We start from the raw sequence: 27625 nt of genomic DNA, 5'->3' as shown, positions 1-27625 counted from the left end.
AGCTGACTTGCTAAGTTGAAGGACACACTCTCTAGTCCATTACCCTGTCCTCCATATTTTACATTTTTGTCAATAAGAAAATAATGTACAGCCAGAGTGTGAAATTTTCTTCTGTATGAAGGGCCAACAAAAGGCCCATGCCTCACCAGGCTTCCAGAAGGGAATGACACCTCAACAGCCCAGTCAGTGTTAATGGTTAAAAAATGAGACATTCAGAGCCTATGTGTCAAGTATGTAGGGCCAAATTCTTGACCCTGACTGACAGTCTTGCCTGGCTGGAGAGGGCACTTCGGGCTAAAAGCTGCCTTTGGCTGAGGCAGCCAAAGATAAATTCCCCTTGGAGAGATGGCAGAGTTGATAAAGAGGTTGTTTACTCAGCCTAAAGAACCTTCCACCAAGATACTGAAATATTGTGATTTTCTTTTCAAATTCTCTTTAATAGAATTTAAGGTATCCGGTGTCTTGACTGTAAAATAGGTTCCAATGTTTTGTCATATAAACCAGACATGCACAAACCTGGTTTGGGTTCCCATGGAGTGCTCCACAATACATTGATACTCTGAATATTTTTTTTTTCAAATCGTTGCCTAATTTGTAAATAAGATGATCACAAAATTGTATAGTTTTTCATTTCTCCTCTTAGTTCCTTAAGGTCAAATTTTGACCCTTTTTGGTGAGAGGGAAGCAGAAAAAGTCTTCCTCTGGGAGTACAGCCCTTGTATAGGACAGTCCTGGGTGAAAATGGACAAGCAAAGCCCATTCATATACTTCCTTCCATTCTAGTTCTTGAGGTGAAAGAGAAAAAATGTAATCAGTAAAAACAACTGGATACAGGTGTTCTGCCTTAATACCAAGTGTCCTAATGATCCCCCAGGCAGCTGTTAGAGTTTATACTTTAGTTTCCTTGTTGCTTGAACTGTATTTTTGGCTAGAAAATGGAGTTAGCTGGTGGTTAAGTTTCATGGGTTTGCCTGTGTGAGATCCCATGTAAGTAGACTTTCTCAGAGATTTTAAAATAGTTCTCCCTTCTTCATCCTAAGTTTATATAAATTCTGTAGTAGGTATTGGGCAGAATTGGTATATGGATGGGTCAGGTCTCTAACTTAAGAAAAAAAGAGCCAGTAGTGGGTTCATGGATTAGCAATACCACCGTGCTTTAACCTGCATCTTCAGGGAGTTTCTCTGAAATAGTTATGGCTGAAAGAGGGTGACCTGTCTTGCAGCAAAAATAGTAGTGTCCCATGTAGTCTAACCTGGTCACCAACTGCTCTTCCTGAGCAGCACTTCTGCCGTGGCAATGGAGAGGTTGTTTTGGCCACTTGTGGAGGAGATGATTCACTGCAAAACGCCATTTGTGGCTAATGATCACCTGCAGTGTTACAGGGTTCTCATAAAGGTAAAGCAAAGAGAAAAGAGACACTGCTGAATTAAACTTCCCCTCCTTTTTTGCTCTTAAATCTGTACTTCTGTTGTTTGCATTTGTTAAATGATCTGACAGTTTAAAAAAGTCACCGTTAGTTCAACTTGCTGGAGGAGTGTTTTAATGGAATGCCTTGAGTTTTCTAACTGATCTTCCCCTTGCAGATCTCAGCTGTTTGAGAATTGGGCCCTAAGTTGTCTTTTCACAATGATTTTGTTTTTGTAAATTAATGATCTAAGTGATTTATTATTCAGTTCTTCCACTGCTGCTTTATTTCTGTTGATCTTTGTTTTTCTGCTTAATTTCTATAAATTACTGTACAGTTTCCCATAAGGTATAATTAAGCAGAATTGCTAAAGTTTTAATTATTGTGTATTATAGATGTTGAAAGCAACATTAGCACTTAGCTTTTAAAAATGTGATAGTATATTTATAAGAGAGCATTTATAAACACATTTACATATAGTTAAGATGAAAAAGGTATTTGAATTGTAGTCATTAGCATTTCTTCAAACATATGGCATAGCAGCAGAGGCCATGGGCCATGCCTTCATTAACTGAACACTGTTTCATCAGTATCTCAGCTTCCTGCTGTGCCACCCTGTGGCGTACCCTTCTGTCCCTGAGGTTTCAGTGACAAGGGACAATATGTCCCCAAGGTGAAAATCTGGGAAATAACGCAGATTAGCCCTTAGAGGAGTTCTTATGATTATTTAATCATACTTAGGAAAGAAATACACCGTACCACAAAAGAAAAACATTTAAAATCCTACCAGCCTACTATTTTCCACGTTGCAGGCTACGATGGTCTCTTCAGTGCACCATCAACATAACGACAGTGGAACATGACAGCTTTATGCTACCCATTATAAGGCCAGCCTGTTTCAAATTTGTTCGTATAATGGGCAAAGCCCACATTGGTACTAATAGGTATCATGGGTCAATTATCATTCATTGGCGATAATGTTCAGGTGATGGATCAAGATTGAACTTCTCTTTAACCATGGCACATGCAGCTATTTAATTTTATTTCCTAATAAAAAAATGGAAAAGGAATAAAAATATTCATATAAATGTCACACATATTTTATTTGTGCATTTCTTAGGTATATAAAGATAGGCTAATGACAGGCAAAGACATTTGGTTTAAGTCAGTAAGTCCTCTCATACTCTACCTGTTATAATACTCTTTGCTCAAAAAGCATGTATTTCAAAAAACTTAGTAGAAATTTAAAAACAACTTATATATTTTGATTGACACAACCTTTTGAAAGTAAGGTTAGGGGATTTGGAAAAACAACTTATATATTTTGATTGACACAATGAACCTTTTGAAAGTAGAGTTAGGGGATTTTTGGGAGTAGTTTGGGAGTGTTAGTATTTTGAGGTTTTAAGGTGCATTTTTTTTTTCAACATCTCCCATCTTCACTTTTCCTACTCATTGTGACGGAGAGTAAGAAAAAACATTGAAGTGGAAAATAATTGTCAAAAATACTTGCTCAGTTTCATATGGGTATTGGTCTGCTTTCTTGCATTTATAGCTATTTTCTTCAAGAGTTAGATCTTTATGGATGTTAGTGAATGCCCTCTAACTTTGGAATCCCGTTAGTAAAGCCTGTTCTTGGACTAAAAGGGGACAAATATCAACTAGAGTCAAAATATTTAAACAATAATTTTAAATCAAATATTGCAGGAACCCTTTTTCTAATATTTAAACACATATTATGCTACAATCTGCCTTTTTATCCTACCTATAGAAAAAGCTATTCAACGTGCATTTAGGTGGAGAAATATAAAATCTACTAGAATTTAGCCTAGTGCAGATGGAGAAAGTGTAGATTTATAAAGCAAGTTTTAATTTATATCATTACAAGCATCTGATACAATTTATATATTTTTACATGCTTTCTCACAGTTTTTGTCAGACCTAGATTTAAGTATGACAGAAGGTTTAGAAATATTTTGGTAGGTAGTCAAAGTAAAAGTGTTTAAATTGGCATCAGTCCATTTTTACCTTCACTTTTTTTATGTGGGAGGGATCTGAGAATCTCTCACTATGGTATCCACCATTAATCAATGGCACAACGGAGAGCTCTCATTAACTTTAACCCTCCGACCCTGACATTACTCTACTCATCACAGTAATCATTAGCAAAATGAAAAACAATCAACTAGGGTATCTACATTCTAATAATATTAATGCTTTCACTCTATTACTCACAAATGCCAAATGTGACAAAAATCACTGAACTTCAAATATATACATAACAGATTTTGATATATATAAAGCACCAGTTTTTGTTATTCTCACTCAACAGCAAAATTAAAGATACAGTGCCAAGGGGGCCCATACCATTTGCAATCTGTAGCATTTCCAATGTATTTTCAACAATATTGTAAATATTTATGGAGTTTTATAAAGACTCTATGCTTCCTTCTGTTTGTGATGCATCAACAAGACGCAGTAGGATATCATAGGCAGATATTTACTTCTGGGAATTCCCTTTTGGACTCTTTTTGGTTGAAAACCGCTTCATGACATACAGCACCGCAAATCCCCAGAAATGTACCATGCTATTATTGCCAGCTGAGTTCTTCCAAGTAAAGATGACATCAGCCATCTGTCATGTTATACTAATCCTAGGAAAGAAAGCCAACTGAAGAGAAAATAAATACCTTTCATATCTATTAGCCAAATATTTGTACTAAAAAATGAAATGATTAAGATCTCGCTAGCAGAGCTAATTATTATAAGCGAATAGTCCTTTCTGAGTAAACTACATACTTAAAATGTATTTGTCTTTTTTACCTGCTGAAGGTATATTCTATCATGAACATATGTTTGAAATGCTGGTTTCTTGCTACATATTGGTAGATAAGGAAATATCCCTCCAAGCAGTGATTTTCCTCCGGACCTGCTGGCTGAGCTCTGCCAGGTCCCGCGTAGCCGCGTGAATGTTCTCTTCTGCTCTGCTGAGGTAAATGGAACTTTCCCAGGATCTAGCAGAGAAGAATTTACACTCTCCATCCCAAGCAACGCTGCCAATCAATAAGGAGAGTGTCTAAATTAACAGTAACATCATAATAAAATGTTTAAAAAGCCTAAACTGCGTCAGGTACCTGCTTCCCCACAGAGGAGGGAATGTGTCAGTGAAGAGGCTTTTTGGATAAACTGTATGACTAATTTACGTGGAGACTAATTCTGGGGGCTTATGCCTTATTCCTTTGCTGTGAGCAGTTACTCAATAACACATACCTGAACTTTAAACTGTTGTGGTGCTCGTGAGATCTCATCACAATATAATTAAGGCTAGAACAGTAAAATGCAAGAAATAATAATAAAAAATAGAATAAATAAAAAAAAGAACAGCCAGCAAGCCCATTTCGCCTTTCCCATGAGTGCAGGATAGTGCTGTCATAGAAAGTGATCCTGAAACACACCTGTGATTAGTTAGTGGTACAGGCATTAACACTTTCAGCTCTCTAAAAGCTCTTTTTGCTCTTTTAGATTTGTAGAAGCAGCAGCACAGAAATAAGTATTCACACATAGATCTACAAAAAAAAAATAATAATAATAACATGTAAAAATAACATGTCCTATTTCCCCACACTACCTCATTTGTAGGTACCTCAATGTACCTCACAGGCTTTCCTTTTAAACCAAAAATGCATTTTAGGATGTCAGTTCATATAAAATGGAAAATGAAAACAACAGAAGTTTCAGAACTAAAGACATTTATTTCTTAGGCTGTAAACCCCTTGACTTGTTTATAAGTTAGAATAATAAAGTAGATAATGAAATCTTTTGGTTGGATAATTTATTAATACAGAAGAATCTAAAACTAAGATTGTTTTGGCATAAAGCTTTCAACCAAGGATTTAAATTTTGTTATCCATATACAATGCTTGGAATTTATAAAGGATGATCAAGTTTTGTAAAGCCTAGCAGCCATACTGCTTTTTCAGTATGTGCTGCTTGCTGTAACAACTTGCAACATCTTCTGATAGTATATTTAAATAACTGTCATCGCTTTTGACACATGCTTGAAAATATACATAGCCTACTGTTTATGCTAAACTGGACAGATTTAAACATTTCAAACTGTGCAAACCCGTTGACATCAACTCAGAATTGAACCCAACTGGGACACTTCTGGTGAACAATCTTTCTTCAACTACTATTTGTTTGTCAATTACGTTGTAAAATACTTTTAACTGAATGTAGTAATACCACTAAGAGGTTTGGAGAAGGGTGTTCAGTGCCAAGATGACATTTTTAATGAATAGTGGGAGAAGAATAGAAACCTATGTCACAATAATACAGTAGTTTGGCAGCTGATGTCAGATCCCAGAAATCCATGTTGAAATCTCTGCTTTTCTCATATTGCCAAGATGATCCTAAACACTGTGCGCCTGGACTACCAGGAATAATTTTCTTTCCTTTGCTTTGTGGAAATAATTTAATATTTAAAGAAAGAGTGGACTACCAGGAATAATTTTCTTTCCTTTGTGGAAATAATTTAATATCTAAAGAAAGAAGACTTTGTCTTGGTCTCCTACTGTAGGTGAAAGAGAGAAACCCCAGTTATCAGTTAGCTTTATTCCCTTTCACCTGTGTTAATGATGTCTTTGATGTGCATAGCAGGTTGTTTATCTCAAAAAATTTAAATAAATAATTGTAAGTGCATTTATGATATTTGTAAATAATACAAGGGAAAATTTACAAAGCAGAGCTTATTTTCATTTTGGAGCAAAGGTTGAATGCAGCCACCTGAAGGATAGTATAACTTAGATTTTCTGAGTAAGACAAAGCCTGAAGTTGGATCAAAGGTAAAAGTTTGAGCTGTGCTTGATAATGTGATCTAATGACTAGAAGAAAACTCCCACCTTCAGGGATTATTTCTTCACATTGTCTAAAGATGTGAGTGTTTGAGTATTTGTTTTCAAGAAACAGTAGTTTTGAGAGGGTGTTGAATATCTGAGAAGTTTACATGGGTGAAAATAAGTAGTTGTTTTAAAGGATGGTGGAGTTTTTATTCAACTATGCAAAATTAAAAAGTTTCCCATAGACAGATGTAACTTGCAGACTTCTTTTTCCAGTGCTTTGGATGTATAACTTGGGTAGGAAAGCTTGGGATCCAAGTCAGAACTCCAAGACAGGGAAACACCTGGAGTTGGAATCTGCTACTGCCAACTCCCATTTATTCCAGAGTGTCTTGTTTATTTATTTTTGTGATTTAAACTTCAAAAAGCCTTAGGTTTGCCTCAGTGTGGCAGCTTATATAAAACTGTTTTAAACTTCAAAAAGCCTTAGGTTTGCCTCGGTGAAAAAACGTGAGTTTTTGAATGTGTGGCAGCTTATATAAAACTGAGGCAGTTAAAGTTTTACTTTCAAATAGTAAATCAGTTAAAATCATTACCCAATCAGATATTTAAAGACTTTCTATGTCAACAATACTAAGATTTCTACTTTTCAGTAGATTCTAGTACCATCTCTGGTACCAATTGTCAGACAGCACTTTCTTCAAGGGGCAATTAGGACTCACCTTCACCTAGCTTTTTAATAAAAATTACTTCCAAGAGGATCAAGGTGTAACTTTTCTGCTCACCTTATTTCGATAAAGGGAGGCGAGGCTAGTGCAAGGTATTTTTTAAGATGTCCAGTCTGGAGGCATTTGATCAAAGTAGAATGTCTCTCCTGACCCCAGGTTGCGTTTTGCTTTATTACTTAATTAAAAGAAAATAATAATCCCATTTCAATAACTATGGAAAATAATTCCTTAAAAAATGGAACTCAGTTTCACAGTCTGCAGCAAAAGATACAGAAAAACATGCAGAAGCACCAGGAGATGGTTACAGTCTCATGAAACAGTCTGCAGCAAAAGATACAGAAAAACATGCACCAGGAGATGGTTACTGTCTCATGAAACGCTAACAGGATTGCTGGTGTTACACCTGTAAAATCCCCAACCAGAAAGAAATTCTGTGAGACCAAAGATGAAAATTATAGTGAGCCATGTCCAGCCTCTTCTTCCAAGCAAATGTATATTGGCTGCAGGAAGAGCATGAAAGCACACATCTGGTGAAAACCCGATTTGATTTTTTTCCCCAGGAGCAGGAAATGGGGAGAGAAGAGAAACTTGCTTCACTGCCACCTCTTCCCCTTTCCTCTCCTGTTCCCACAGCGTACAGAAGAGAGAGGACAGGGTAACTCAGAGGTATATGCAGAGATTCTGATTATTTTAAGCTAGTGACTCTCTTGCCTTTTTGCAGGTTAAGAAATTACTTAATAAACAGTAACAGCGTGACTGTGGTTTGATTTCTTTATTCTTTCTAAAATATTGAAGTGGAAAAAGAGGAGGAAGGAACTGAAGGGAGTTACTTTGTTCTGAATATTTCCTTAAGATCTCAAAATCAGAGAAGGATCATCTGATCTTGGGAGGCAAGAGGTCAAGAGGTGTTTTAAAAAAAAAAAAAAAAAAAAAAAAAAAAGAAAAAGAGAAACAAGCCAGAAATTGAATACACAGATTACATCTATCCCTTGACACTCAAAAAGGCAAAACAGCCTTTCACGTCCTATGCAGAAAACAAGGGCAAGTTAAAATTCTGTATGTCAATCATGGTAAAAGAAATTACATTTCTTTTGGAGTGATTACTCCAGCTAACTCCTTTTTTGGAGGACAAATGTCAACCTAGATTGCCAGCATTCTGTCTTCAAAGACAACCCCATTGAAAGAAGAGATGTGATTTTTAAAATAACATTTTTGTGACTTCAACTTATTTACAGAATCAAGAAATCTAGAAGCAGAATTTTTAGACCTCACCTGTCTCAATGAGAACATACTTGTCTGCCTTGCAGCCCTGTAGAAACTGAAAAAAAGAAGTTTATTATCTTCCACTATAAGACTTCATTAGCAATAAGCCATTTCTGAACCCAGAAGAACTTTCAGACTGTCTCCTGCAATGTAGTGTCTCTCTTTTGAATGCATAAACTGGGAATAAAGCTGAACTTTTATTAAAGATATATCACGAGAAATAAGATTTGTGATTCTTTAATTTCCAATTAAAATTTATGCCATATTTTAAGTAAAAACTTTCAGATTAAAAGAAATTAATATTTTCTTTACATTTTTATTTTAGGCATCTCCATTTCCGAATGATGAAAGGACGAAAAATAGAGATTTCATTGCTCCCTTGCTCTTGGGTGATTAAATAAAAAAGGAGGATCAACAGCTTGGAATTTAATCAAGGGTAAGAGAAAGATTTTTCTTTTTCTGGAACAAAATAGCAATTACAAAATAAAGAAAAAACTTGATTGCTAATTTTGTCTATCAAAATTTACAGATCTTTGTATTATTGTTTTAAACCTTGCCTTAAAAGAGACAGGTTAGTAGATTTAGAGTGATCCTTCTCCATTTTTAAGTACTTGCAGCTCTGCACATGGTTTGTGTGTGTGATTTAAGCATGGGGTACCTTCATGCTCCTTCAAGAACGTGAAGGTATATCTGGGGACCGGAGACTTGAATGAATTAGTCCAATCACTCCCTGAAAACCAGGATTTGAGGATGGACTTGTTCTTTCTATATGCACCCTCATGTCTAGTACACCATAAGGCTTGGGTTGGCTTTTAAATTGTCATGGGGAGGTCTCTCACAGTAATTTTAGGAGGCTGCAGACTCAGAAGAGCTGTCCCATCCCAGTGCCCCAGGAAAACCTTAGTCTACATCTGGTGCAAATACCTCTTAGGAAATAGTTCCACATCTGCCTTAAATTCATGTCCAGGTGAAGACAGCTGATGATGCTGTTCTCAAGACAAAATGAAGTATGCTTAGAAAGACTGACAAACTGATTCTTTTAAAGATATTTTCTCCTATTTCTCCCATTAGTTCAGCAATAGAGTCTGCCTGGGTTCTCTGCACGTTCAAACTGGTATGAGAGGAAATAGACAATGGTCTTCTGTGACTGGCTAAAAGAGTTTCCAGGCTGTTCAGATAACCCATACAGTTGCCTTGGGCCCCATGGTCTTTACCTTCTGGCTTTCAGTTGGACTGTTACATTTTCAGCTATTTCAGTATAAAAATGTAGAAGTTTGGTTTGTGCAGAGAGCAACAATTATTCTAAGAAACCTATTGGTATAGGAAATTTAAACCATCATAGATATGACTGTTTTCAAAATGGAAGAAAAAGTTTCTGATTTATTTTTTGCAGTTCCCTAAAAAATAACTAGAATTAAGAATAAGGGGTTAAGAAGAATGTACAAGTGAATTTATTTAGATAGAGAGTTTGAAGAAGAAGTTGTTGGGTAGATACAGAAAGAAGGGAAAGAAGGTTAAATCAACTGAGAGAAAGTAAAAAGAAAGATATAGCACCATCCTAGTGTGATTTTGGCTATTTATTTATTAGGAGGCACTCGTATACTAAAAAGGCTCACTAGACAGATAAATAGCAATGTGCAAATATTCACTGCTGCATAAATTTAAGTGGAAAAAAGACATTACTGAAACCTGAATTTCTTTATTGAATAATTTACTTTGTCATCATAAATGTAATGCTATATTGCCTTGCAGTGTAACTACTGGAGAGATGTGTTGGTAAAGCCCAGTCCCAAGAGGGATGGCTGAAGAATGATCAAAAGCTTGGATTAAATTTATTATTTTTTTTGCTTAGGTTGTTTTTATCATTTTGTTTTGGTTCCTGGAATTTCTTATTAATTTTACAAAGACTGTCATAGACTGTTTTTAGACTTTCTCCCCTTTCATTTAGTTTAATGGATGAATAAAACTTTTCCACAGAAATCATAATAGTAGGAAAAGTTTGTAAGACCATAAACAGCAAACTGAAAATATCCATTCCTGTAGTGGGTCTGTGATAAATTCTGACATTTGTGGGCCTTCTAATGCAGAAGCCATTTGACACTTTTACCCTGAACTGAGAATGTTTCATGTAGATAGTTCTTGACTACCAGGGCCCTGTTTGATGATGTTGAACAACTCCTGTGCACTTCTTAACTGAAACTTAGAAAATTCACTGGAGAAAAGGCGTCTGGGGAGATTTTGGACTCCTTCTTTGAGTTTGGTGAACTTCCAGAACTCAGTGTTGCACGTGGCCAATTCTTCCTTCTTGCTGTGTCAATAACCAGCTCACAAAAAAAAAAAAGTGAAAATGTTGTTCAGTACTTTTCCAAAGTGATAAGACTTTAATTCTGACTGTACTCTACAAAAGGCCAGTGCAAGGAGAATGAATAAAGCCACCTTCAGTCCCCATTGTCCACCGAAAAAGTCTAATAATGCAAGACTGTTCTTTGAAACTCATCTGTATTTCAGAAAAATGGGGTAACCTTTCTTTAGTAATATGGTGATGGCACATCTATCATGATGCAAAAAATTGACCTCAAAGGGCAAAATTAAAGAAGCTGCAGCTCTGGTCCAAACTTGCCCCACAATTAGCCTGGTATAAATTGATCATAATTGAGGTCAGACTAAAGCACATATTATGAACCAGTTTTGGAGTGTTTTGTCTCAAATTGGCAGAAATGAAGATGACTGGCTCGCAGAAAAACTGGGATTTAAGCCTAAATGTATTTCCTTGCCCTAATCTGCATGCCAGTTCCTTCACTAACATGGATAATTGGCTAACTCCACATGATCTTTTTTTGGTATGCCAATGACAATACGTGGTTTTATAGTCAAATACTGGTACATACACGTGAACCAACAAAAAAAAATTAACTCTGAGTTTCAGAAAATACAACACTTTTTACTTCAGACAGAAATGTTGGTCTGCTAAAACTCACCACAACCCAACAGCAGATTGACCACCTAGGTGATCTGCAAGAAGGTGCTCAGGGCTTTGAAAGTTTTTTGTGTGAGTGGAGGATCACATTGTGCTTTTGATTCCATTTATTGCTTTTTTTATTTTTTGGATTGATTTCCAGATGTAAAATATTTCATCGTATATGAAAGCAGACTTGAATTTCTGGGCAGTTTCAATGAAAACTGCAATCAGGGCTGTCCTATTTGAAGTGTCAGAGGAGATTTGATTTCATTCTCAGCTAATCAGAGCACTTTCCTTGATTGTAAACAAAACACTATACTAAAAATTAGGGGAGCCTTTTTTCAAAACCTTTCTACCAAACTTGTATTCATTGGTTTCCTTCAGCTGAAATCATATTAGATACAATAATATCGCACAGTTAGCTGTAAAATATGTTTTAATTTTTCCAAGTGAAAGAAAAATTAGTAAGGATTGCTTTTAATAAATGCAACGTATTTACATATTGTAAAATCAAATATACTGCTTTGTATGTAATCTTACAACAGTATATATTAAAAAGTGTATTTCTTGAGAACAGAGGAAAAAAACCTAAACTTACCTGCATATTTTAATAAAGAAATAGGAGTGTTCCTATTCCCTTTCAGTATCTGAGGGAGCTACCTTCATGAAGGTCATTCTCCTGTAGGGATTTTTTTAAAAAAACAGTCTTTCAACTTCTTGCATACATGAAAAAAAGTATTTAAATACGTAATTCAGCTTTAAGGAAGGGAATTATATAAGTGGGTTCGCAATTGAGTGCTGTAGGACACTGCAATAATCATTACAGGTAACATTTCAAAAATGCTTTCATTCTAACCTCCAGTTTTCACTCCTAACTTTCCCAAGTCTTTAACTTCGATGTTCTCTATGTTTTTAGATGCAATCTCTACATCGCATCCTTGCTCTTTACTCTCTGTTTAGTGCTTTGTTTTAATTTTGCTATTATATATGTTTAATTTAACTAGTTTTTAGCTGGGAGAACTAGAAGGGAAAATCACTGTCTTTAGGGATAGAAAATAATCACGTAGTATTGTTTTTCTGAACATGGAAAACAGCTAGGGACAGAAATTGAAATGCATTATGTTATTGCAAAGAGAAGCACCTTGGAGTGGTCTGATGAGAATGATGTTGATTTGACAGAGTTCTCAGCTATTCAGAGCTGCTTTCCCCATCTGAACAGTGTATTTATTTTTATTTTTTTTTAAAGAGCATTCAGCTTTTTTCATACTTTCTTTGCAATGGAAATTTAATTGCTGCTATTTCAGTTGAGATGAACACTGGGTTAGCACCGAGCGTTTTGGAAAGAACTTCACTGAGAGAGCAGGTTATAGAGATGCAGGCTACATGGGGGTCTGGAGTTCTCAGCAGGCAGTGCCTTTTGCCTGTTAATGATGTGGCTTTTCTATGTGTCCATGCCAGGCTTTGTGGATTCAGTGAAACAGATATTCCGAGAAGTGCATTTGTGCTCCAAGAAACAGGTGAAACCCTTCAGGACTGACTTAGGTAAGATTGCTTGAGGGAAAGCAAACTGAACGTGTCTTATATCTATACCCAAGGAATCCTACAGAGTAGAAATAAGCAGGCCAGGGGCATTACGATATCAGTTGTAACTAAGAGCAACCCTCCCATATAGTTGGACTGTGCAACTGAGTGTGAAAATCTGCCAGAGAGAAGACAAAACTTAAGTATAGAACTAAAGCCACACATTTTAGCAAAAGATCTGAGGAAGCGTCTGGTGCCACTTTATATTTCTCTGGTTTAATAATGGCATCCACTAACTAAATAGCTAGTCAGCTTCCCAAAGGTTCTTCCTTTCATGCTTCTGGAACCATCAATCCCTGCTAAGAATCTAAGTGTATCTTCAGCTAGACCTTACAAAACCAATAAGCACACTTTAAGGATCTCTTGTCTACTCCCAGTTAGTTCGACCTCTAGAGACAGCAACTAAAAATCCTGTTCCTTTTATTTGCTTGTATACAAGCAGTTTTAAATAAAACCTGTCAGAGCTGAGAACTGCTCTATGAAAATTTGGCAAGCATTTTCCTTGGAACATTTACTACATCCTGTTTCTAAAGAAAATCATGTCTTTGTACGTATCTGTTGTGAAATTTAACAGATTACCAGCAGAAGGACATCAGTTCAAACCACAACGTAATGTCAATTAGTTTCAAAAACAAGAAATTTAGTGTTTATTTCTATATACCTTTCTTTGTAAAACAGTGTCATGTACCAATTAAAATTGCATTGCAGTTTTAAGTACAATCTGCAATGATCTATGAAATAAGTTCTTTGGTTCTCTGTTCCATTTTCACTACAGCTGACCATATGTATCAAGTAATTCTATGTCTAACGCAGAGAAGTAACACTGCTAAACAGGTCATTCTATCCCTCTTCACCTCTAAAAGACTGTCAAGACACTAGCTGTTAGATTGAAGCTGAATTTAAAAAGAAAAAAAAAAACAAACAACCGAAAAACCCTTGCCCTGTGCAATTTATAGATCAGGATGTTTGGTATTAATCTGCCTTCCACAAAATGAACCAATCCCAACTTTCAGGAAGATGTCCATGTTAAACAGAGAGGTACTGTGTGGAAGCCACAATACACAGTTACAGCCAACTTGGGTTCAAGTCCAAATGTTAAAATGTTCTTTATCCAGCTAAAAGGGGGACTTTTTAATAAATTCTGGAACATTTTCCTGCAATAATCTCCACATGTACTTTTTATAAATGTAAACACTAGCTGTTGCTATGCCCTGATTTTATTTTAACCTGAACTGTATTTACTATACCTAAGGATAATTCACATGGAGCAAAGAGCCCTAATATTTGTATTTTAGAATAAATATTATGAATATCTCTCTCAGGGGACAAAAATGTTTAGATAACCTGCCTTTCACACAGAAAAGCTGGCTGCTGAACCTTCAAGCCAGCAGTTCTTCCCTGCCTTTCTAACTGAGAGACAGTACTACATATGAAAATTCAGTGCCTCCTGGCCATACTTAAGAAACCCTATTTCTTTGTGAAAAAGGGAGAACGTATGGAAGCTGTAAATAAATTATGATTGCCGAAGATCAGAGGAATTTTTACACAAGACCAAAGCAACTTAAGCTCATTCTTTGATAAAAACCTTTAATAATTCAACACAGTGGTAATTTTGGTATTGCTAGAATTCCTAACAATTGAACTGATCTCCAGGTTGTTAGCAGATGATTAAGAATTAAGTTATTAGTAGCTGACCTCTGCAGAAGTCATACGATTCAATGTTTAATTTAAGCAATAGGTATGACTTTCTTGCTAAGAGGCCCTGGAAATCTCCATGAAAACACCGTAATACTCATTTGATGACGACACACTGTTCAGTTCTTTAATGAGTATTTCTTGCTCAGATGTCAAAGGCAATCAGTCTGAGCTACTCTTATTCAAATAATTCAGAATCAGGATTTAAATTATGATACCTTAATGAAATAGCATGGTGGGTATCAGAGAGAAGAATCACAAATCATCTGCCTCCTATCCCTTCCAACAGGAATATCTAGAATAAATACATACACAGCAAGGCAGGCTCATCCCCTTTAAAAGCATAAAAATTTTGGTCCTGTGCTAGCAGGGACTCACACTTAGAGCCCTACTTCAAACAAATACAGGTTATGAAACGTGGACACTGATGTCTCCTTTTCAGGAGGACTATTCTACTTTTACACTGACCTGCCAAGGCTCGAGCGCTGTGAGCTGGACCTGTTGTAGAGGGTCCTTCTCCTGCTCCTCACACATTTGCGGGGCAGCATCCTGGCACTCAGCTCTCATTAGTGTCCATGCCAGCCCTCAGAGCACAGCTGACCCGTGAAGTATGGAATTTAACAAAAACAGGAGTGTGTGCTTCCTAACAGAGTGCAAAGAACAGGGAGCATTCTTTCATCCTATGCTCTTTCTCCCTCTTTTGGTGATTTAAATCTATGGTCCTTTCTCTGTGGTGGGGCTCACCTTACCTGTCAGATAAGGGAAATCTCAACACCATCCTTAGGCAATCATCCTGCCACATGGGTGTCCTTGTCTTCAGACCAGAGAAGGGTTGCCTCAAACATCAGAAGCTGGATCCACATATATGAGACAGGTGAACAATTTGAAATGATTGAGCTTCCACAGAGGAACATAGCACCAATGCCCAAATTCAGAGTATTATTAAGGCAAAATATTGAATCAGGAAAGTCAGCAAAACTATGATCAGTTCCTGTTAAAAATCCAATCTTACTTATTGCAGATAATGTTCTTTAACTTAGTGTTTTCCTCAGCTGATGTAAACAACTTAACTCTAATGAAGCCAGGGGAGTATTTGATTCCTACCAGCTGAAGAACTGGCCCCATGGAAGTACGTGTTTCCCTTCCAGAATGCTTTCCTTTTTTTTTCTTTTATTCACCTAATGCTAATAATAGTCTGAAATTTTTTAATAACTAGGCAAATGCACCTTTAATAACAAGTAAAAGATTCAAATTCAAACTGCTTATTTAAAAAAAAAGGAAAAGAAAGAGAGAAAGGAAGAAAGAAAGAGAGAAAGCCAGCATAAACAGCAGTGAGCTGGCAAAATAGTGAACTTCCAGATGTGCATTAGTTTATTTTCAGGCAGGGTCAGTTAGCATATTTCTGTTCTGGCATGTGCATTCATCTTCTGAACAGGGTGGAAATTCAACATAACGAGCACCTGATCATCCATTACTAATGAGCCAGATATGCCCTGTTATTTAATTTGCTCTTTTATAATTTCATATACTCTATATTGCTTAACACTATACCGGTCGGTCTAACGGAGAAGGCTTGTCTTCATCCTTTTCACTCTCCCTGCTAGTAAATGGATTTAGAAAAAGGAATGTAGTCTATTATTCAAAGATGGTTTCTAAGACGGTTCACAACAGGTTAATGAATGATATCTAATACTCATATTAGACTGATCATATTAATAACAGAGAAGAGCACAAGAGGGTCATAGTGCTAATTGCATAGGAGGTCCAGCCAGAAGGCATCTTTATCTTAGAATTCAAGACGCACCAAGTTTGACTAATCACCCACAGTGTGTTTGCAATTAAAATAACACTGTATTAACCCTGCCAATGTGAGGTATCAATATTTTATGTGTGGCTTGACAGTTCTAAGCTGAACATTTGTGGTGTTTGATATTGTTCTCACACAGAAAGCACACGGCTCTCGTTCCGCTTAAGACTGCAGCCAAGGAAGTTACACAGGGGAAAATACAAAGGAGATATTTTTTTGAGAAATTTCATTTTCTTCTATCATTTTTCTGAATGGTGATGATATCATCAAAAAGAGGTATTTTGTGTCTTAAATTGCTTTATACAACATAACACAGATCTGGGGTGTTTTAGAAAAATCCTATTGAACAGAATCCTGTTGAAATCAGTGGGAAGACTCCTCTGAGTCCTTTAGCTCCACCCTGAATTGAAGGAAATGAAGGGTAGTGTTTTCATTTTACTATGGCCCTGACTGATTGTCACACAAACAAGTTCAAAGTAGGCACAAGGCATGTTACATTAACAATAACCCCATGTATAAGGCAGATCTTCACCTGGTTTAAATTGGCATGGGGGTCAGAGCATGTGTATTTTGTTAATCATGTGAGCTTCTGTTTTACACAGGTAAAAACCTATGAAGCAGTTTAACTTGCAGACTGAGCTCTGTTTTCCCAAATCTGGTTGTCAAAGAGGAAAATGTTGGCCCTTTCTCCTTAGCCCCCACCTCTGAGTTCTCCCCGACACTCTGCACAGCTCTCCTGTAGATCTGGTTTTCATTTGCATTGCTGCTCTTACACCTGTGATAGCTCATCTGTAGCAAACACAGCTGCCATTGTCTGAAAACCTGCTCAACCTTCATCATTTACAACTTAAAAAACCAAAGAACCCCCTGTTCCCCTCTCCCAAACTTTGAGGAGTGTTAAGGCTATTCCAGGTTCCCAGATCACATGCCCAGAATCATTGCATAACTTTCTAGATTTTTCTTTAAAGGAAGCATTTATCTGAGAGCCAGGTGCTTTTTTGAATTCCACTAAGCATGTTACAAAACAAAGTAAAAACTGCAAGACTCTTGAAAATGTCTGTTCACAATGAACGAGCACTAGCTTCTTTGTTAGATCTCAGGTGTTTTATGATATGGTTTTGTGCCAATGGATTTTTTTTTTATATATATATATATATTATTCTTGTTGGTAGTCTGAACACTTTCAAATGTTTGTCAATTGATGGTCTCTACATAATGGGTACAATCCATATCTGGGTCAGACCTTCCAGTTCAGGTACAATAGCTTAGCTCCCTGGAGCTGTGATTTTTTTCATGTAATAGATTTATAAAGAACTGAAATGATGCCAAGTAGACTTAAATGCTTTTCCTCAACTTTTGCAAACAGTTGTGCTTCTGTTTGGATCTTCTGCAGACAGAATTATATAAAGTTATTTCAAGTTTTAAAGAACATATTGAGAGAGGCCTGTGAGACATAAAACTAGTAATAGATTTTCTTGTTGCACCCCTATACTCTTTATCTTATACCTATCTTCTTCAGAAATGCCTTATTGAGGATTCCTGTAGTTATAAATTGAGGTTTTTAAACCACAGACAACACATCATAATGTAAACTTTTCAGAGAAATAAACAAAACCAACAAACAAAATTCATATAGATCAGTAGCTGGACAATGAAGGAAGGTCCCAATCAAAATCTAACGAACAAATTATTTCATTTTGCATAGACATTTTAAAAAACGCTTGTTTTTTTAGTGCCCCAAATTCAAACCCTTCCAAAATGAAAAGTGACCTATGAAACTTCAGTTTTGAAAAGACTATGGTCATGTTTGGTTGGTTGGTTGGTTTTTAATTCAAAAATTTGGAACTGACCAGAGGATCTCTCTCCTTTGACTTTGAGGAAACTTTCAGCAAAGGTACCAATTAAATCTTCATGCCACCACAATAGATTTCAGACATAGTGGAAAGTCAGGCACTGCTCAACAAGTGAGGCCTCACCTCGAGTACTGTGTCCAGTTTTGGGCCCCTTACCACAAAAAAGACATTGAGGTGCTGGAACAGGTCCACAGAAGGGCAACGAAGCTGGTGAGGGGTCTGGAGAACAAGTCTTGTGAGGAGAGACTGAGGGAGCTGGGGTTGTTCAGGGTCTCTGGGGACACGTTCCTGTGGGACCTGCTCTGAGTGGACCTGTTCTGGCAGGGAGTTGGACTACATGGTCTCTAGAGGTCCCTTCCAACCCTGTATCATTCTGTGATTCTGTGATTAACCCTGCATGGAACTACAGGGTAGTGTAAATATACAGAGAGGCTTACAGAAATTGTTTATCATTGAAAGTTATTTGTTTTCCTTCGAAGTATTTTTTGAGGAGTTATTTAAACTTCTGTGGTCTGGAAAAAAATCCATATGTGAATGTAGGTATTTCCTGGTTTCTTCTGGCCAAGAAATGCCGCATTACAAGAACAGGCTTTGGGCTTGATTCCCCCCTGCAAATATTGTGTGTATGTACAGTGGACCCTGCGGGACCTCATCTTGTACAATCTCCACCAGTGGTCTCGTGGAAAAAAGTGCATCCCCAGGTTATTTTCCTTTTCCAAGGAACATCAGACTGGATAAACGTGAGTTGACACTACATTCTGTTGCTGCAATCCAATGTCAACCTCATGGAAAGAGAAGGGATATCTCTGGGAATCTCATATGCTGGGATAAACTAGAACCAAGCCCTGGTTTTTTTACTTCCCCCTTCTGTCTAAAAATGTGCGTTGCCAGTAGGAGTTACTTTGCAATCTTTTTAGCAGTGCATACACTCTATTTATATATGGTAGTGCTCTATTCTTTCAAATTTTATTCCTACTCAGTATTGATAAGAATTTCCCAAACTGTCTGGTAAATTATAAGAAAGTAACCTGAATCTGACCTTCGTCTAAGGTAGATGAAAGGGAATTTTGGATTTTAACACAGGCAGAACAGAGATGTTGAAACAGAAGTTACTTCAAATACACACACTTTCTTTAGGGAAGGAAGACTTGTAACTTGTAACTTTTATTAAGAGAACTTCATGAAATTTAGTTGCTTTTTTAGAACTGAACTGTCATTCACTGTAAACAGTTTGAAATGCTGTGTTCTATGCAAACAACTTTCAGCTGAAGTTTTGTGGGAAAACAGATTGTTCTTTTGCCCTGGTCAGCTTGCAGTTCTGAATGAGAAGTGGGAGGGAGCAAAAATGTTGTTCAAGGTTAAATAAAACATTATGTTTTGATATTTCTTTAGGTTTTTTTTTTTCCCTTTAAAAATACTTTAAAAATAATATGGAAGGAAACTAAAATTTAGGTCAGTTGGAACTGAAATTGAATATGATTGTTTAGAAAATAGTGAGGAGAAACCTTTCAACTCCATTTGCATTATGAGGAGAGAGATGTCTTGTAAGGTAATTATAATCTCGGTATTGTTGTGTCTTGCAGGTAAAAATAAAAAGGGAAATTTTTAACAATTGTTTTTTTACAAAATATTATAAAGGTAAGTTTTAAAAGGTATGACACCCAAAAATATAAATAGGCACTTCAAAGAAATTTTCCATGTACCTGAGAATTGAGAAAAGATACAGAAGCAGCTTGGAATTTCTCAATAGGCACTTATCGACATTTCAGATACTTCCGTCTCCTGTCCCCGCTTTCTAAGTGACTTAGAAACCACTTTTTCCCTGGATTTCAGCAAATGCCTTATGTCTGTGTTGAGAGCATTATGTCTAAGGGTTAAATTCAGAGTATTTATGTAGCTGTGTCCACATTGTCTTGAAATAGCTAGAAAGCTTCAAGTATATCTAATAGATATTGTAGATGCTTAGTATCTAATTAGTATATCTAATGCATATTTAATAGCCCCTCTGAAGAACTAACTAGGGCCAACAGACATAGAAAATTTTGATCTCCAAATGTAAGCAGTCACCACAATGTGCACCTTCGGCCTTGCTTTCTTCAACTTTAAAAGTAATTTAAGGTCATAGCACTCCTGCTTTCCTCCACACATTCCTGTGTTTCTGTGCCTTAGACAAACTGAAAAATAATCCCACAAAAAACCCTTTGTGTTTTGCCTGGTTCCAGCACAAGACAGATACACTACAATGTATGTCCATGAGGTAGTGGGAAGTCAGGAATAGCCTTTTTGGCAGAAGAACAATCTTGAATCATTTTACATAGGCTACAAAACTGCACTTAGCTATCAGAGGTTGAATTCTGCCTCTCTCTTTATAGAGGCTTTGGAAATCTTCCCAAGATTTCAATATAATATACCATCTCAGGTGTTGACTTTGCCCTGGAATTAGACATCTAACTGTCTATTGTGCCTTTGAAAGTAATTCCTTTTAATTTTAACATAAGCTTAAAACAAACTCAGTAGGAAAATCTGGGATCCAGGGGTGCTTTTTGTCATGATGACACAGTTTATATGTACTGTATGAGACTCATGTTTCCAAGTGCGATTAGGATGTTCTGAGTTATATCAATCTGTGTTTACATTTGGATATTTTTATCTGTGAATTTATTTTAGTATTGTACACTGCATTGCAAAACATTATTAGCCTTTTTCCACCCAATTTAAATGCATTCAATGAATACGTAAACTTAGCATCCGAGGTTTTTCAAATTTACCTTTTGGATTTTGACCCCATGGGGAATATCCATGTAATCTAGTGTAGTTGTTCTGAATAACATCCTAGTTAAAAGCCCAAAGGAGGCTAAAGTTAGGTGTCTACATTAAACAGAGGGTCATAGACATTTCCAGAATATTATTCACACAAACTAAGTTAGGTGCCTGAAAACAGGTTGGATAAACATTTTCTCATCACTTAGCCTCACTGTTCACTTTGGATTTTCACATGTCTAAGTAAATTTGGAACAAAACATAACAAAAAGGTTAAGTCTTCCTTATTAGATTTGGAGGGGTAGCAGGGTAAGTCTCCCTTATGTTTCCCTACCTGTGCTTTTATCAAGGGAAGAAACTGTATGTAGCAGGATTTCACATGTAATTTACTGTGCCTCTGGAATTCACTCCATAATGTAACATTATGGTGCTGAAATGGCTCACTGATATAATGTTCTGGTGCTACCTATAGCCAAATTCAGCAGTAGTTTTGGGAACAGAATATCAGAATATCGGCTACAGGGCTACTTGGAAAGAAATTGTGGTTGTTTGTAACACTGAGAGTGAAGAGGAAGGATCCTTCCCACAGTACTGCTTTCTCTGCTGCACTTGAGCCACCAGAGTGCACTTGATGAACCCATAGGACAGTTCTGTAGGTTGTAAATGATATTCTGCTCTCTCCCCCAGCCACACACAAAGTAAGTCAAAACTCTTACCAACCAGAAGATTTAGTCAGTTTTGTTATTATTTCTATTACCAACTTAGGATCCCGTGGAAAGCCTGCAGATGGAGCAGGATGGACTCTACACTGGATTTTGAACCGAGAGCAAAATACCATTATTTTTCAGATACTTTTTCCTTCAAAGACTCTGTAAGTCGTTGTGCCAAGCTATGATTTTTCAAAAGTTTAAGGTACTTGACTTCAAAGAAACAACATTAAGTGCTACTTGAATAGTTAATGCTGTTTCAATGAAATTCTAAAATCCTGTAACTCTGTATTCATATTTTTACTGATAAAATGTGGAGTGACTTAATTGCCTGGATGAGATTTTTGCATTCCTCTCCAACAGTCACACTTGTAGGGTGGTAAAGGTGAGTCTATATCACAGAGCAACATTTTCATTTCACTTTTCATATAACAACATCATACATGAGGACCTAGTAATAGGAGGTTAAGTGAAAAATAGAAAATTTTTTTAATGTAAAGTTTGTTAGTCCAGTAGTCAAAATATTTACCATTCAGCTGAGGTGAAAGAAGGAGAAGTAATAATACTTCTCTTTATTTGGACAGAAATGGGACTCTGAACCCAGTTTTTGGGGAGAGAGTAGTAGTAGTTCTCTCTCGATCTCTTTTGTTGAAGTAGTTTTACAAAGTATTCAAATACTGGATATCCAGGCCCTGCATCCAGGGTTTAGACTTCAAAGGAACTTCTCAGAGTGCTAACACAGAGTCATTCTGCCCCTTTTTTAAACAAAAACCCCTAAAAATTATATTGGTTTTGGATCTGGCCATCAAAATAAAAATTCTGTTACTCATGCAGTCCCAGTCATCCTGAAAAAGGTTCTGTCACACCATAATGATATTAAAACAGTAGAATTCATATGTTGTCTCATTATATGTGTATAAAATATAGGATTCCTCAAGTCTTCCAGAAATAGGCAGAAGTGTAACCACAAATTCTTTTTTATGTGTGAAGATTTTACATTAGTCTGTACCTGAAAAATCAGAAAGGGAATAGGAAACTGTGATTACAGAAGAGAACTCAAATGGCATATTAAATCTTGGAAAGAATGTTTCTTTTTTATTGTTTCTAATAAAGAAAGAATGTGATACCTTTATTAAACTAAAATAAAGCGGCGTTCTTCCATAATTCTGAGCTTTATACAATGATTTCAAAATGCCATGAAGACTATCTTAAGTATTATTTTGAGCCACCTTCTAAAGCACGGTGTTAGTACTAATGTTTCTGTCTGACTCCATAGTCTTAACAAGAGTAGCTGCCTGCTACAATATCTGATAACTCCCTGTACTGTCAAAACACCCTCAGCAGGCACTTCTTCCCAACACAACTCACAACATATTATTATCACAGCATTTTTTCCTGATATTTTCTCTTTCTGCCCTTATTGAAAAATAAAGTAGGGCAATATTCTACTTCAATTGGCCAGTATAAAAAAAAAAAAAAAGCCATTGTATCTACCACTACAATGGCGATGCAGTAGCCTTGCGAACAGCTGTTGTTGAAGAGACACAGTTGGGAATTTTCTTAAGAATGTTTTTCTCAGAATACACTGGTTTGTTGAAAATGAAACTTTTCTTTATTTCTGTTTTGATAAGGCGAGGGTTTCTGATCAGGGAGAAACAGACGGAGGCACTGAGCCCACTGTTCAGCTGGCTCACATGGGATATTTAAATCCATGAACTGAGTCTGGGGACAGGTCAACATTTAATGTGGTTTTACACAGTTTACCTGTGCTGGGGACTGGAGTGCGCTCACCTGCTGGCACTGCCACCCTCTCTTGTGTCACACTATTTGGGGAAGTGCCACGGGGCCATGCCCCACATCAGTCAGCTCAGCTGTAGCTGAGGATCTCTTCAGTGGTGTAGAAAAAATCCTGCTGGGGACTGTGCCTTCCTCCTCTGATTTTCTTTTCCTACTCCCCACCTTTTTTTAACTTCTGTGTAGAAAAAATCCTGCTGGGGACTGTGCTTTCCTCCTCTGATTTTCTTTTCCTCTCCACCTTTATTTTACTTTTTCCTCGGTTTATTTATTTATTTATTTTCCTTTTATATGATGTTTTACTGTTGTTGTTCTCCTGGTTCACAGCGACAAAACTTAAAGAATCTTGTAAGACTCCCCTTGGATGAGAAAACAGTTTCCAAACCACTTCTGAACAGTATCTGGAAGAAGAGTAAGGAAAAGGTGAGAAATTGCTAAGGAGTCTACAACATTTATTTATAACTCAGGTCAGTTAACCATAGCTAGAAGTTTGATTGAAAACATGGTTTATGCATGAGAACTGCAGAGTGAAATCCCTAAAACAGCATATTCTTACCTTCCGTATGTTGATGTAAATACATGGTGTCTACAAAACTTTTGGATATTGCATCTTCAGTACCCAGTGGTTAGTAAGGACAGAAAATAACAAGAGTTAACAGGTAACAAGTGGTGTATTCATCTGTGCTCCACAGAACCTAAAAACTAACAAAAAGTCTTAAAATCTAAGCTTGAGGCTGACACTGAGATGTCTTTTGCTTTTGAGGCTGTGCCTCCTTTTACTACAGTCCAGCAACATCTTCCTTTGAAACTGTACGTGATAGAAATGCTTAAATCTAGCCCCAAGGTAAAAAGGTACAAAACACAATAAAAGTGCTAATACACAAAATGTACTGCCAGCTCCCCCAAGAATTAAAGAAACTTTACAACATCCAATTCTTTCCATCTTTTCTGGTAGGGCCAGAGCCTCTCTTTCTAGCCTTTTAATTTTCAAATCAAAGAGGATTCAAACTAGGTATTTGTTAATTTGCTAATTTTGATTAACTTGGAATTGTCTGTTGTTTTTAAGGAATCATTGTTTTGTATCTCTGTTAGGTAAAGCATATACAGGTTGAGTGTCTCACTTAAGGACCTACAATATGTATTTGTGACACAGCTGGGAAGGGGATCTGAATCACCTGATTTTCAGGACAAATCTGTAAGCAATAAACAAGCTCTTAACATCTAATTTCTAAGTCAGGGCTTCGTGTTCTTGTCTCTGGGTATTTGTAAGTGACACTAAATATGGTAAGATTTTTCCCTAACTTAACTGCTGGGTGCTCTTTTTAGGCAGGTCCCCAGCAGTATCATTTCCAGCTTGAAACTGGTTTAAAGCCTAAAGAACAGTTGGCAGGATTATTTTTTCCCTTGTCACATCCTTCTGCCTAATAGCAAATTAGTATTCTACTTACATGGAGGTTAGTTTGTAGTTCAATTCTATGCTGCCATTAGTGTTTGTCCAGTTCTTGACACCCTGCTATGAGTTGTGTCCCAAGAACATCCCTGGTTTACTGGTTTTCTCTTGTAAAACTCAGCCTTCCTGAGCTGTGAAAGAGAGGAGAGAGCTTTTTCAAGAGAAATCTCTCTGCATAGGAGTTCACAGACTTCAATTTTCCCCTTCATTCTCAAGAACATGCTCTTTTCTGAACTTTTTAACGCATCTGCGAGAGAGGAGAGCTCCTTAAAATGATATGGAGGGCAGGGAACAGGGTGGGAGAGGGACACCACCACCAAAAGTACTTGCTTTCTCTGGCTTTTAGCTACAAGTTGAGCCCCAAGCTTTGTTTTTCCCTCATTGGATGCTTTGGCATGAAGCATTGAAAATGTAGATTGCTGGACTTGTTCATGGCATTTCAAAGAGAGCATCATTTGGGCCATACATTAGCAAGCAGGCGAATAATTAATAACAACACACGTGGAAGCAAATGAATGTTTTGCTTGTTGAAAGAGAATGAGAAAGTCAGACAAAGGCCTGGGCTCTATGTCCTTGCCCTCCACAGCAGCAGAAGAAATAATGTTATGAATAGCATTTAACTTGAATTTGTAGCAAACTGCTGCTTTTATCATAAACAATTGCCAGATGGTATACATTATCTTCCTTTTTTCTCCTTTCACAAAAGCAGCATTAATTGCAGAGCAGCCCAGGGCTCCACTCAGCTCATCAGTGTGATAACACTTCATGACCCTGATTAGCCGTCAGTCTACTCAATTAAAAAGATCATTTAGACATTCACCCAATCATTTGCCTATCGAGCCACCTGGGCCTCAACCAGGGGCTCCATTTTTAACATTCTCCTGCCCTCTCTCATCTCGCCTAGCTTTTTTACATATCTCCAAAAGACGTAATTGAATTAAATAAAGCGTCTCAGGGGCAGCTGCAACATCTGCTGTTTGTGGTATGTCAAGCCTTCAGCATTAAAAACAGTTACATATGCTCCAAATTAGCAGGTCGCAGAGATGAAACAGTCGATGATAGTGTTTTTGTGCCAGCGTGAGAAGCAGCTCACAGCTGTGTGCAATTTACAATTAAAGGCTTTATCAGAGCTCAATTGTACTAGTGAATCAAGTGGTGAGAGGTCAGTTAGTGAATTAGACCAATTAGAGCTTGTACAGTTAAATTATCTGTCTTATTACCTACTGATAAACAGCCTTGTCATATCTTTACTTGGATGATGAAGCTTGGAAGTGTTTTATGAGGTGATACTGTACTTTTTTTCTCTGTGTGTGTGTGTAATGGAACTCAGTAGCTCAGCAAAGTTAGTCTGATGCAACAAGCACACAGCAGACAACTTTGTAAAGTGGAGAGGGGAAAAAAAGCCCCAGACACCTGCGGTTAGAACCTTTAAGCAAAATTAAGTTAGAACAGGAGTTAAGATTACAAATTTTGGCTGTATTTCAAGATGTATTTTTCTGCTTGGTAAAGTCTACATTCGTAAAGTTAACCGAGGGAAATGTTATGCTTTTGATTTCTAGGGGTTTTTTAATTACTGTCTTGCTCTCTCTCACTCCCACTCTGAAGGAGGGATGGGAGGCAAAGGACAGAATCTAATAAAGTCAGGGTCTGATTTCCTACTGTAAAAGAACGCAGTAATAAAGGACAAAGACAGAAACTGCTGCTTCTTAGTCTCGGGTTCTGGAAAGCTTCACCTGTTGGTCTGGACACAGATGACTGAAGATGGGTGAACTGAACTAAGGTGAGCCACTAAAACCTTTCCAGAAGTACAATGCAGACAAATGTGTCACTTTGTAGCTGGGTAGCATTAAGCATCTGTTATTGCCCTTGTCATCCTAATGTGTGAATGAGACATGAGGCACGGCAATGCCAAATTTATAGGCACCAGGCCCTAAGAATGAGGAACTTGCTGTCAGGGGCCCTGGGTAGTCTGGGTGGGTGGGCAGTGGTGAGGATTAAGATTAACCAGCATGGTAAAAAATGACCCAACCTTTCACCAAGTTGTGTAGCAAATTCAGCTCTTCTAAGGCAACACTCTCTGAGGATCAGAAGTCTCAGAAAGCTTTCCTTGAAAGGGGCTATGTGTGCTTTGCTCTTGAAAATGAGGTATGGCTCACACATTTCTTTTAAGGTAAAATCATACACTGATAACATGATGGTACCATTCTCTTCTTAGAGAAAACCCTAGAGATAGATATCTACTCAATTCTCTTCTCTGCAGAAAGTAATAGTTGATGTGTTGGGCCATAGGAATGGATTAAAAGCGTGCCTGATTGTATAACCCAGTAGTCAGGGAATTTGGCTTAAAGAAGGAACATTAAGTCCATTCTCAATTTTGTATTTCAGTTTTTCACATCATCTTGTCATTGGATGAAAGGCGTAAATGTTATGCATCTTCTGTAAATCAGTGTCCTGAATTGCTGCTCTTCTCTTCATTCTTCACGGTAGCACAGCTTCAGGAGGAAGGGTGGTGAACACCCTTGTAGGCCTTCAGAGAGTGGGACAGTTGGACAATTCTGGGAGACTCAGGGTTAAATATCTGTGAGTAAAGGAGGAGGATGATTTATTTCAAGGTCTGTACCTGGACACTGTTCTTAGTAACTCTTCTATGTTGTGTGAAGCTGAGTTGTTTAAGTACGTTCAGGAGATATCTGCCAGACCTAACTCTTAGCTGAGATTAAGTGTTAGTTGATTACTAAATAGACATTTGGTGGGGTATTGGAGCAGGTGAAGGGTTGTTCTTTA

This window comes from Calidris pugnax, unplaced genomic scaffold, assembly GCF_001431845.1.
Source record: "Calidris pugnax isolate Ruff unplaced genomic scaffold, ASM143184v1 scaffold11, whole genome shotgun sequence".
Taxonomy (NCBI): Eukaryota; Metazoa; Chordata; class Aves; order Charadriiformes; family Scolopacidae; genus Calidris; species Calidris pugnax.
Note: the sequence above shows the minus strand (reverse complement) of the source record.